Below are 14,057 nucleotides of genomic sequence, written 5' to 3'. Positions count from 1 at the left end.
AAACAATGCTTGCATTTGTCTTCAAACACATGAGTGGGCATTCCATTGACTTTACATTACATGTTGGGCTTTGGAAAGTTTTGAAAGAAGACTCATGAGTAGGTATCTTACCTAAAGAGTTACTCCAGCAGATTAAGCTTGACTACTAACAGCCAAGTGCTCACCTAGCCCCTCACTCACTCCTCTTTCTCAGTGGGCAAAACTGACTCAGCTTGGAGAAAATGAACTTGGTCCAAATGAAATAGATTTGGGTAGTGCGACACAAGAAAAGACAAACATTGAAAGAAGACCTTTCATCGCTGTTGCCCCAGACTTGACTTTATTCCCAGCTCTCCTACCCTGCTACCATGGTGCTCAAAAGGCTGGGAGGCTGTGGTGGGTATGTCTTTCCCAGCTTGGTTTCTGTTGTTCTCCCAATTCAGGGTCCATTGGCTGATGAAAGAATGCTCAAGCTCTGTTGCCATATAGCAATGAGATTCCATAAATGCAGAGAGCAGAGAATCTCGGAAGTCTTCTCAGAAGTCCTTTATTACAGCGTTGTAGAATCCCCAGCATTACAGAGTCTTAGAGTGCCCTTAACAGATGAAGCAGCTTACAGAAGTCTCGAGCACATCCCTAGCAGCATCCCTAAATTGAAGCCCTAGCCAGAAGAAGTAGCTAACAGAAGCAGAAGTCTTTAGCAGCCCTAAAACCCCAAGATCCTCTTGCTTAGAGTGGCTGTTTACATACTCTTTGTCGAATATGGTTTTACAATAAAATGTGCACTGGTATTATAATAATTGAGTAATGTCTGTCTTCAGAAAGTATCATGCAAGAGTTGTAAAAGGCTCACAGAAAGTAAGATATGTTTTCTATTCATATTCTTATATTACTAAGGCTTATAGCCTGTTCTAGAGCCATATTAAGTTGTTTTCTTGTGGTGGAGGAAGATGCAGCAGCAAGCAGAATTCAGTGTTCTCTTTCAGAAACTGAGGGTAAAAGTGAATGACAGCTTCAGGGATGCTGAAAAAATCCTGAATGTGCTTTTCAGGCTGACAGATGATGCAATGCCTCCTCACTATAAGGATACTGGGCTAAAGGGGAACCACTGCCACTTCTCTGGGCATGACTGGAGCCATTAGTTGTGCAGGGAGGAAGGGACCAGAAAGGGGAACTTTCAGCTGTGCAGGCTCAAGCAGGGGCAAGACTGGTGCTGTTGTAGCGTCACTACCACATAGTTCTTCCTATTTTGGATGTGCGCACCTTAGACAGTCTCTCAGGTTCCTTAGCAATATCCTGAACTTGAGTGCCCCTCTATTTGGGTTGAGTTAGTCTGTAGACTCCATGGGTCAGGGGGCATCTTGTGTTCTGAGGTGCTTCTGAACATATCACACGTCACTTTGGCTACTGGTGTATGCAGCATGATCAAATATCTGATCTAGAAATACAGCTGTGCTGTTTGGATGCTTTTCACCAAAGCCATGCAAGAAAATCTTCCAGGAGCAGGGGTTTTCCTTAAATTATGCCAATACAAAATTCCAGTTTTAGATTAGTTTGCCTGCTTCTGGAACTGGAATACCGCAATCTGAAATCCTCATGGGGCTCTGTAAACTGTGATAGATCTGCTAACAGTCTTGAAAGACCATCTAGAATGATTGTGCATTTACACTTAGGAAAGAAAAGAAACACACTGGGGTTTGTTGTTGTTAGTTGTTGTATTAAGAAGCAGATCACAAAATTCTAGGCATTGGCATGTGATAATTTCTACCCTGTTCTTACAGGCTTTGAGTTCTGTACTATGAGTTGAAATGTATGAAAGAAAGATAAAATTGTCTAGGCTTCTGCTTTTAAATTTATAGTAGCTTCTATGACTATTTTATTCTGTTTACTGATATTAATAAAACTGGACTTTGATAATTGTTACTTGTAGCCAGAGGAAAGGGTGTCTCTGTCAATTGGGATGGTCCTTCCACCTAAATCTGCTACACAAAATTATTTTGATTAATAGACATCACTAGTTAGAAGTGTTACTCAGTTGTGGTTAAGACCTACAAATCTGTTTTCTTATTTTCCAAATAAGTAATTTTATTTTGTGCTAGTTACAACTAGTAACTGCTTATCCTTACAGATTGGATGTAACCGATGAAGTTTCTTACAAGAGTTGTCATGAAATAAATTGCACTTGTATACTTAATTCAACATTCTGAAGAAGGAGAATTTTGGCCTTTAGTGTTATTTCACCCATGGATTTTTTTTTCCAGATATAAAACAGAAAAGAAATGAGCAGAGGTGTGAGATACTAACATAGGGAGCTTGAGCTCTTGATATATTGCATTTTTTGCATGACAATTGTTTGTGCTACGGAAGAAATATTATAGTGAAGAATATAGCCATGTAAATAGAATTGTAGAGACTCACAATTTTTCTTAAATTGTGGAGACTTTTTATTCCAGAGAGAGTATGAACTCTGGAAGCTGGTTTCTGCAAGCTAGTCTGGTGCCACCTACCTTTGTCAGGGAATCAAGAGAGAAAATTGCAGTGTTGTGGGGAAACTGATTATATGTAAAGATGCAAATAAACTTGTTTACATTTATTTTGGCAATGACTTCATAGAGTTATGGAATTGTTTTAGTTGGAAAAGACTTCTAAGATCATCTGGTCCAACCATCAACCTAAGACCACCATGGACATTAAACCATGGCCTGAAGTGCCATCTCCACACGTTTCTTGGACACCTCCAAGAACAGTGACTCCACCACCTCCCTGGCCAACCTCTTCCAGTGCCTGACTGCTCTTTCAGTAAAGAAAATTTTCCTGATGTCCAAGCTAAACCTATCTGGCATAATTTCAGGACATTTCCTCTTGTTCTATCACCTGATGCTAGGGAGAAGAGACCGACCACCACCTCACTACAGACTCCTTTCAGGTAGTTGTAGAGCAATGAGGCCTCTCCTCAGCCTTCTCCAGGCTAAACAATCCCAGTTCCCTCAGCCACTCCTCACAAGATGTTTTCTAGAGCCGTCACCAGCTTTGTTGCCCTTTTCTGGATACTCTTCAGCAACTCTGTGTCTTTCATTTTAGTAAGAAATTTTCAGTATCTGTTGATGGCTTAATGTTATATAAAAACATACATTTAGCAGCGATGGCATAAAATTAGAAAAAAAAGTTCCTCTTTCAAGAAGGTCACAGAAACACTGGGCTGGTATAGCTACAACTGCAAAGAAGGAAGAGGTAGATAATACACTTCTAGTGACAATGGAGGTGGCAATAGGTAATTTGTTTCCAGGTTTTGTGATTTATTTGTTATTTTCTGAGCATCCCTTGTGATTTTATCTATTATTTTAATGACAAATTTAAAAGGTTATATCCTGCTTAATGTATTAATGCTTAGTGCCTTACTGTCACATGGTAGTGGGTCTTACAGTTGATCGAAAAAATTTAATGTGATAATTAAAACATCGTCGTATCAGCAATTATTCCAAAACCAGAAGTTTTTCACCAAAGAAGTGTAAGAGAGCTCAAGATGATTTTCAGAAACTTTTACTGTCATCTGCTAAAAATACATACTAATGCCTTGTCTGTAAACATCTCAGAAAGGACAAACTTGAGCATGCTGGGAACTGCTCCTTTGTAATTTCATGCATACTTTTAAAAATACTTATGGTAGTAGAGTTCACTCCTCTAGGGACCCTAGAGTAGGGGTAGTTTACACAGGGGGTTTCTTTTTATCTGTATAACATGATCCCTCCATTAAAAATATTATCTTTTAATAGTGTCTTTGTTCTTTCAGCAGTGCAAAAGCAGTACCACCTTATTTATACCACTACAGAGGGATATAGCCATTATCTGTAGGTGAATCCCAATATCCTGAACACATTTGCTTGCAGATGCGGGTGGAAATAGTGCTCCTGCTTCTCATCAGCCACAGGCTAGGGATGTCTTTTGCACAGTGCTCTCATCAAGAAAAAATGTGCAGTGAGGTATGTGAACCAGATGAGTTCAAAAGCTTTTGCTAGCCATGCATTTAGGACAGATTTAGTAAGACTAAAAGATGCCTTGCTGAGTCTATCCTGTGTAAGGTTTAGAAATTTATGGAGGAAAAAAAAAGATTCACAACAAGTCCACTCCATTTCTAGTAAGAGCAGTCTTTTCAAGGGAAAGTAACATTTCTGTAGTGTTGACTTCTCTGTTTTTCTAGCCTACCACCAGATGGAGACCTTTTCCTAAAGAACTTCAGTTTCTGAAGGAAAGCCCAAGGCTAGTCAAATTTATATTTCCTTGTTCTCTCACCTAAAATCATTCAGCATTAATGAGTTGTTACTGGCATTTTATTAAGAATTATTGTTGATTCTTTGGGTGGACTTTGATTTTTAAGAATATTCTTTCTTGGGGAAACTGTGAAAGCAGGCCTGTGGAACTCCCTAATTAAAAAAAGACTTTTTAAAGATTAATTTTACCTTGTATCTCAAGATGTAATATTATACTGGGATTAGGAAAATAAGTGAATCCTGATACAAGTGTATTTGTGTTGAAACTGATCCATATCTTGGGAATTTTAATAAAGTAAATGAGCAGATGTGAGAGTTCTCCCAGGATGAAGATCCTGAAAATGCATTGAAATGTAGATACGGAACAGGTAGGTAGCAGGAGCTGAGTCGAATTGGAATTAATTCAGTCTGAATTCATCTAGTTTTTGCCTCACAAGTAAAAATCATAATCTATCATAATAGGGTCAAACATCTGTAACTGCTCCTGCTCCAGTGGTGCAGGGACCATGTCCTGACCCATCTGACAGAAGTCCCAAAAGACAAAACTCCTACATGCTGGGTAATTAATTAACTTACAGGGGAATCCCTCTCCTAATATTCAGCTGATTTGCCTGGGCAGCATAGGGCATTGCCTGTCTGTGATTGCCATTATATATAGTTTTCATGACTGAAGAAACCACTTGGCTAATTTCTCTGGAGAAAGAATTCTCCAGAGCTGCTGGAGACTTCAGCCCCATGAGCACATTTTGAGTGAAAACGGCTGATGACATCCATGACCATTATCAAGTGTATTAAACCCCCATAAACATTTAGACACAGGTGGCTAAAATTGCTCTATCTTCCTGAGTCCTACACTTTCTCACTTCTCTGCTTTGTGGGTCAAATGCTTTGCAGCCAATTTACATCAATTCCTGGCACTGTTTTTAAAGGAAGCAAGGGGGAACAGCATGAAGTCTCACTTTCTGCCAACAACAGGAAGTGTATGCTCTTTGAGTCCGAGTGCTTGTTTCACCCATGCCTTTTGTTGAATCAAGTTGAACCAAACAATTACTGGACTGCAGATTTGGTCTTCAAAACAGTAGTGCCATTTTGAAAATCCCTGGAAAGTCAATGCCACAGAGTGGTGGCATGGATTGTTGGGAAGCAAGCTGTATGCCACTGTATATCCCTCTTTTGAAGGGAACATTCACTTTAAAGACCAATTGTCTGAAGGAAGAGAGAGGAACTAACATAACATTTCTCTCTTGTTCTGTCCTCTGGATCTGAACATGCTGCTACTGAAATCTTGCTAGGGGTGACCGCTGGAGGAGTCTCATGTTGGAGTCTGGGATGATGCCATGTAACACAACTGTTATGACTATTGACTGGAGAGATGTGCACCCTTAGATCCTGTATTTAATTTTTGTGTTTACAACAGGCTAAGATCCTCTGTGAAGTCCAAGAATTTGTTACATGTTCATTCAAGATTTCCATAAACCAGTACCTAATCCCTATTTTGTTTATTTTTCCTGATGCATTGTTAAAATTCAAACTAATATGAGATTACCTTAAAAAAAAAGTGAATAAAAAAAAATCCCTTATCTGAAATATACATATTTGCAAAAGTTGTTTCCAGGTCTACTTTATGTATGCTGATTGGACATGGCATTTGCCCTATGGTTTTCCTTTTTTTTTTTTTCTTATCACTATAATAAAACTTTTTAGAAAGCTAGCTGCAAAAGTCAGCCATCAACCATCATTCCTCCTAGTGCTTTCCTGATGCAGAAGCAGGCTTGGTCTAAAGAAGCCAAGAATGAGCAAAGTGCAATTTTCTGCAGAAATTATTTTTCTTCTTTTACTGTCCTTCAATATACTTTTTTGAAAATTGTGTAAATTTACTTTCCCCTTTCCACTGCCATCAAACCTCTGTGTGTTTGTTTCTTCTAGGTATTTCCTTTCAAAGTACACACTAGCAACTTGCCAGTGTGTGCTGTGGGGGCTGAATACATGCCTCGTGAGGAAACGGAATGTCTGCAGATGCCTAGTGAAGACTGAAGGCAGATGAAAGCCCCTGAGGCAGTCGTCTGATGACCAAGGGCCAGACCTGGGATGCTGTCTGCTTTCCTCCTGCATAGTCCTGTGCCCTTGCAGGCTCTGACACTCGAGGAGCTTGCTGATGGGCTTCAGCAGGGCACATCCCAAGCTGCAGATGAGGGGTGTGGATATGCTGGGGAAGGGCTCACTCTGACACCAGGAGGCAGTTGCAATGGGAGAGCAGAGAAAGCAAAAACGCTGATGGCCTGCCTAAGATGAAGCATTTATTCTGCTTTTCTGGAGAAAAAGCTCCAAGAATGACCTCAGAAAACACTGAGAAATTCAGGCTGTGTAACTTCCCCTGTTGGTGTAACACAAAACAGCAAAGGCACTTGGCCCTCTGTTCCCTGCATGCCTTTGGGAGAGGTTCTGCTGAGAGCTGCTGAATGGTGCTATCCTTCCTCTTCCCACTGTTCCAGTGACTTTATCTTGTTATTAGTGCAACCTAGGGTTTAAGAAAAAGTGTGGTATTCATAGACTTCTAATACTTGTAATATAAAATTACATAAATCACCAGAGGCTTAGAAGCACAACTACTCATCATGGTAAGAAATGTAAAGGATGGGGTTTTGATCTAAATATTTCTTTAAAATTGCAAAGGAAATTAGGCAATCAGTTTATGTAGAAGAAGCAGAACCAAAAGGAAACCTTTCCCCTTCTGTACATACTGTTTCTCCAGTGAAGCTGTAGTGATCCTGCAAAATTTGACAAGGAGGGTGTAACAAGTTCTTCCTTATTTTCTGGAAATCCCACCCTCTTTCCACAGCTTATCTGAAGTTTCAATTTTGCACGTTGGTATTTGTGTAAAGTTTCCAGTGAGCCTTCTGTTTTCTGTTGTAAATTAGCCTGCTAACTAAACCCATCACAGGCTTCATTTTCTTTGTCAGTTGCCCTGTTGGGGTTTTTTTGTTGTTTTGTTTTGTTTTATTTCTCCTGAGACAGTAGGAAGAGTAAATGCAGTGATTTTTGCATTGTGTTTTTAAGACTTAGAGGAGCATCCAAATCTATTAAATCAGTTGGTTACCATAAAACTGCTATTTGAGCAGCTCATTATATGTGCACTGGCCCTTCTTCTAATAGTGTTTTCCCTTTTTACCTATGCATCATGTAAAGACAACTGCAAGGCAAAAGGTGTCCAACAAGTCTCTGCATGTTTGGTCAAAATATTCTGTAAGGGTAGGTAACGTGATATTTTTAGTAACAAGGAAGTAGAAAAAAAGCTGGCAACCAGTTAAAAATATTTAAATTATTGACTATTTTGAACTAGACATACATGCAGAATATACACACATGCACACCTTGATGTAATATGAAGCCTGAATTCTTAGACCTGTGGCCTTGTTATGAGTCTTAGGAGTTAATGCAAGAATCTTCAAATACCAATTATTGAGTTTACTACCCACTGAAGAGGAAGCTAAATATGAGCCTGGAGAATAAGCAAGTGTTAGAAGGCCTGGTTACCAGTCCTCAAAACCTCACTGGACAGTATTTATTTCTTCTGTATAAGGAATCTTCTTTTGCGTTTGTTGCATAAAGAATTTATGGGGTTTTTTAGGGTTTTTTTGCTACAATTTCCCTTTCAAGAAAGGAAGGCAAATGTAAAAATTTCACAATAGTATTGCTGTTTAGCAGCTCTTAGAAATTGTGTCTTGTTTTTTGGAATCCCTAGAAGAAATTTAGAGATAACAGGATGAAATGCCACTCCAGTTCAGAAGCATTTGCACTAACTGTAATCTTATCCACCCATTTGCACACCACCCCCACGCCCCCTCCCCAAGTAAACATAGCTACACACCTTCAGTACTAGGTGACCTAATAACAGCCTTCCAGTACATGAAGGATGGGGAGAGACTGTTTACAAAGGCCTGGTGATAGGAGAAGGGGCAATGGCTTCAGACTGGAGAAGAGCAGATTTAGACTGGATGTTAGGAATAAGTTCTTTGCTATGACGGTGGGGGGACACTGGAACAGGTTGCCCAGGGAGGTGGTTGGGGACCCATCCCTGGAGATCTTCAAAGTCTTGACAGGGCTCTGGGCAACCTGATCTGGTGGAGGATGTTCCTGCTGACTACAGAGTGGGTCGGACTAGGTGACTTTTGGAGGTCCCTTCCAACCCAGACCATTCTATGATTCTATGAGTCTGTGATCCTATTTGAAACAAAAATGGGTAATCCTCAGGACTGTGTGTCTATGGAGACTGGGATATTAAGAAACAAGAAACTTTTTTTCCATGTTAACAGCAACATGAAAGAAATTGTTACAAAGTATTTACACTCTGTGATTTAACCTATGTGACACACCGCTTTGTCAGGTATTGAAGAAAGAAGGAAGTATGAATGTGTAGCAAGAACACCTGCACTGGCTGGCTGGATTTCGTAGAGGAGGAAGTTGCTAAAATCCAAACAAAAAGCAGTTTTAGTTCTCAAATTGATTTTAGATTCAAGGATAAGCAAGAGAAGAGGCCAATTATTCCACAGTATAAAAGCAATGAAATTATTGAGAATGGTGGATTTTTTTTCCCCTGTAATGCACTGATTTGGGCTTTTCTTAATTCTGTAGTAATAACCCTCATAGTAGAGAGTAATTTTATAACTGCTGAACTCAATGTGTTAATTTTTCCACCCAATCTTCTTCTACTCTTTATTTCCCTTCTAATCTTCCTATCACTTCTGGTACATTTGCCCCTACCATCAATGACCAAATTATGATTCAGTTCTCAAGAACTATTTAATGGAATTCAGGCAGATGCTTTTAGTCTCCTTCTCCTGGTTTGGGCTTTGGAATTCTTTTGATAATGCTTCATTTTAGACTTCTTTGTGTGTTAATACATGCATTTCAATGTCTTCCTAAAACCACTCTAGCTTTTCTTCTTGTGTATTTCTATTCTTTCTGCTGATTAGGATCCAATCTTCTGTGGAAAAGCAGCATGTGGTATGTGCATGAACTTCAGGGTCTGTTGATAACTGTGTGTTTTTCAACAGTTTGATTGTTTCCATTTATCAAGGTTTACTCTGGTCACTGCAGTAGAAATTCTCCTCTCCTAGTTACCAACATTAGACCATATAAAACCGGCTTGTGGCGCAGCCAGCTTATATTTACAAAAGATAGCAAGACAGATGTTTTCAAAGCAGAACTAATCATTCTAATTTGTACTAATATTTAATGAGTCAAAAAAAATCCCCCTAAATACATGTATAACTCTAAGTGCATTTCCCATGTGCATTCGCTAGACTATGCAAATAAAATACTATATTTATTTTTACTCTAGAACTAAGCAACTATATGCAATGTAAAAATAAAGAATTTGTGACTTCTGAGGGGGAGAGGTGAATTGCAAATGTTCTGTGCTCAAAAAAAAAAAAAAAAAAAAAGGAAAAGAAAAAGGTACCAAAATTCATATAACAGTGCTTCTGTTAGTGCCTACAAATATGTTTTCATCGAATATTTACTCCCTTTTCTTTTTCTATAGGCATGGGCCTATATTCTTTCCAACTGCTATGCACAGGAATCTCCCTAAGAAAATGTAGATAATTTTTGTACAGTGGGACTATCAGCAAAACAAAACCAGAGTGTTTGAATCTGGATTTGAACTTGCCTTAATGTGTGGAGCTCTTCATAGTTCTGTTTTAACTTATGTGATACAGTAAAGCTGCAGTGTATTTAGTCCTTGTCAATGCAACAGGAAATGATTGCAGTAAAAGCTGCAATCAAACAGACATTACTATGTCTATCTGAAACAAAATAGGGAGGAACAGAAAAAAGAAACACCTCCTTTACTTGTAGTACATCATATCTACATGTTAAACTGCCCCTTCAATATTCATATTTTGTTCCCAGGGTTTTTTTGTGAAGTTTTTTTGTGCAGCACTGGCAGGTGTAAAGGCTCTGACCAGCCAGTGAGGTTTTACCATCAGAGGCCCACTCTGCCTTGCTCACAGTGAGGAGAGATGCTCTGTGGCTCTTAGCTCTGCTCCTGGTAGGAACAAACTTATGAGGGGTGTTAGCCCAGGCTAGTAACATAACCATATCCACACTCTATCAATTGCAGTGCATGCAAACAGAGAACATTACCTCAGGCTTGCTCTTCCTGGTTGCTCACAGAATGATGTGAAGTGTATGGACTTGAAAATCAAAGTCCACTGAAATTAGTCACTAAAATTTTAAGTGACTGAACAGAGATCAGGATTGTGGCCCCAAAAGCTTCCGTAGAGACTGTCCGAGTCATCCCATCCTGCATCATAGGTTTCCTGAGAAGATAGCTGAGAGCAACATCAAGCAAACAGTAGGTTCAAAATTATAGTTTAATCTGTTTGAATGCTGAGTGGGAAACAAGAAGTGAAAACTGTCAACTGTGCCCAGATCCATTCAGATCACTTCTAGGGACAGTTTTGATACCAAATTATCCTTGTTATGCAAATTTCCTCACCAACCGGCTGGTTCCCAGTTATGCATGGGGAGAAGCAGTGGCCACATCTGCTTCCCGTTTTGCCGTTTCAGAGACGAGCCATCTGTTTGGCCTCATCCCGAACAGCCTGCTTGGTGCTGATTAACTTCCTCACCCTGCCAGCCTCAGGCTCACTGTCTGCTGCAAGGTGTAGATTTTTTTTTCTTCTAGTTTGCTTTTTCTTCTCTAACTGCTTATAAACCAGAACCTTCACTTCTCTCCCAAGGGACAGGAAGGCGTTGCTTTGTGTGATTTGCAGCCGCCACCAGTGTCACCAGCTGCCTTCTATCACTCACATTTCATATGTGTGGTCAGGAAAGATAAAACTGGGAATTGTTCCATGCCCTGGGACAAACTTTAAAGCAGTGAGACCTTACCTTATATGAAAAAGAAAGTAAATAAAATAAATGTTGTAATGTACATTGTAACTTGTGTGTGCAGAGAGAGAAGGGGTTACTTAATGAAAAGTGGGATTCTACAGGATTGGGAGAGAACATAATCAAAGAAGAGCCAACAATACCCTTTTTATATACATTAAAAGCAAATCATACTTCACAGACTATATTTCAGGGGTGTTCTATCACATACCTGCTTGCCTGCCTAGTGACACAAACAAGGCATGCTGTGGTGGAAAGCAGTTCCATGGAAAAAGACCTTGGAGTCCTAGTGGACAGCAAGTTATCCATGGGCAATGTGCCCTTGTGGCCAAGAATGCCAACAGCATCCTCGGGTGCATCAAGAAAACTGTGTCCAGCAGGTCTAGGGAGGTTTTCCTCCCCGCTCTGCAACAAGCTGCCCAGAAAGGTTGTGCAGCCTCCTTCTCTGGAGACTTTCAAAACCTTCCTGGATGTGTCCATGTGTGGCCTGCCCTAGGTGATCCTGCTTTGTCAGGGGGGTTAGACTGAATGATCTCTGGAGGTCCCTTCCATCCCTAACATTCTGTGCTTCTGTTATGTCAATATCAGAAGCATGTCAATATCAGAAGCACTCTTGCCAGTGGAAACATTTTACTTCCTACTGCCAAAGAAACTCAGAACCCTCTGGATGGGGTGTCCTGTTCCACATCTGTTGTCTGTGAAGCCATCTGAGATTGGCCCCTCCTTCTTTAGTTCATTTTAATCTCCCCAAAAGAGTCAGATAATACCAGGAAGTCAAACCCCATACATCTGTGTGTCCCCTTCCCCACACAGCTTGCCCATCCCCTGCCTGACATCTTGAAGCCTGCCAAAACAAGCACAAGTAAAAACTACCCTGCCTACCCCGCCATGAGTAAGGTGCACCAACCATAAAAGCTAAAACCAGAACTTTTCCCATGGCTTAACGGATCAGATTATTTCCTCCTCTGATGAAAAAAATTATCAGATCTGCAAGGTCCAGGTCTGGCTCCGAGTTCTGATTTTGATATCTGCTAAAAGAATCTTATGTGTTTTAATGTGTTTCTTGGTTTCAAAGATTGACACATTGGTTACTGAGCCCATCTTAATGCTGTTTTGGTGTTTAGATGCTTATATATGGATTGGGAATCCTGTCTGGGAGCTCAAGACTGAAAGTACTCACCCTTGGTCACCATATGTTTGTGTCTGTATAACAATTTGCATCTGGGCTCCTACAACAGTTTCTAATATGATTTAATCAAGCTATTGGAGTAGGAAAAAACCCCAAATATAATTATTTTAACAAAGTCTTTAGTTATAGTTAGATACTCAGAATAGATTTTGGGGTACACAGACTTGAATTTAAATCTGTGGATGTCTCTAGTTCAAAGATCTAATAACACTGATTGAGAATACTACATTTGGTCTATTAGTAGTATTTTAATTATTATTATTTTGTTAGTGTGAGCATATTATTATTAAACAGACTATATTTACTTTGCCAGAAAAGTCACCTGCTGAAACAGTAATATGCAGTTTATTTCATTTAATGAGGACTAGCTACAATGGTGAGCAGAAGAATTATAACATTAAAAGGTTCCTTGTTATAGAAAAGTAGTCCTAATTTATGATGAAACCACAACACAGTATATTAAGGAAAGTTTAGATTTTGGAACCTGTAAAAGAATTTGCTGTGGTATTGAATTCAATACCATTAGAATGTGGAGCTTGTTTTAATCTCATTTTCTTCATAATAATGCACTTTTACAAGTAGAAATATTTCCAGAACTTTCTAAACAGTACTTTTTCTAAGTAGAACAGTGATTTTTGTTTGCATTAAGTATGTGATGTGAAATTTACTGTGCTGGAATTTAAAGGAAATGGGGACACCTGCAGAGGAATTATCGTTTTTATGGCAAATAGTAGAAATAAATTCTCAATGTTTCATTTTGAATTACCATGCCTCTACATGCAGAGTATCTGTGTTCTGTAATCACTGTGGCTGGATGGTGGAAGGGAAAGGTGAAAAGGCTGGGATGGAAGCAACCTTCTCAAAGTCTGCTGCTTGCAGAAGATGCTTTAGTTTTGTGGCCAGTTTAGGACTTGATCTTCAGCTGAAGTTTTCTTATCAAAGCTAACTCACCATGATGAATGCTGTATGTGTGGTAGCAGAGGCTGAGGCCATGTATGCTGCTCAGCAATCCCTCGCTGCCCACAGAACAGTCTAACTGTATCTCACCATACATTGTCTCCTCACACACAGAGCCACCACCCCCTGGAACTCAGGGTCCCCAGATGTGCTGAACTTCTTCACCCACTACAAAAGTGATGGAAATGTTCTGAGGTTTGGGCTTGGGTTTTTTACCATGTTCTCATGTCTTAAAAGATACATCTCACTTTGCAGACATAATTTAATAACATTTCCAATTTTTATGAAACTTGTATTTTTTTTAATACAGTGTTATTAAAGGAAAATGAAGTTACAATATAAAATCACAGCAAAAAAAAAAAAAAGAAACAAAAGAAGTGTGTAAATACAACTTTTCTATTAGAAAAGGCAGTGTCTGAAGAAGGGCTGGAAAGCAGTTAGTTTTTGCTTAAAAAAAAAAAAAGGAGGAAGATATAAACCTAATGCCATTTTGATGTACACACAGAGAACGTTCTATTTTCACACTGTCCTTGCATATTTTCATAAATAAAGTTATTGAAACCCTTATTTCTAAATAAATTGAAGATGATTTTTTGCACAAAAAAGAAATAAACAGCAGAAAAATCAAACCTGAAAAAAAAGCCCTTTCATGAAGACTCCTGCCTTTTGACTATGCCCTCTGGTACACTGTGTCTTACACTTACTTATACTACAATACTGTTCAATATACAACATCGACATTTTCTGTTATAGTATAAATAAGAAAACTC

The sequence above is a fragment of the Indicator indicator genome, chromosome 6, assembly GCF_027791375.1.
Source record: "Indicator indicator isolate 239-I01 chromosome 6, UM_Iind_1.1, whole genome shotgun sequence".
Taxonomy (NCBI): domain Eukaryota; kingdom Metazoa; phylum Chordata; class Aves; order Piciformes; family Indicatoridae; genus Indicator; species Indicator indicator.
Note: the sequence above shows the minus strand (reverse complement) of the source record.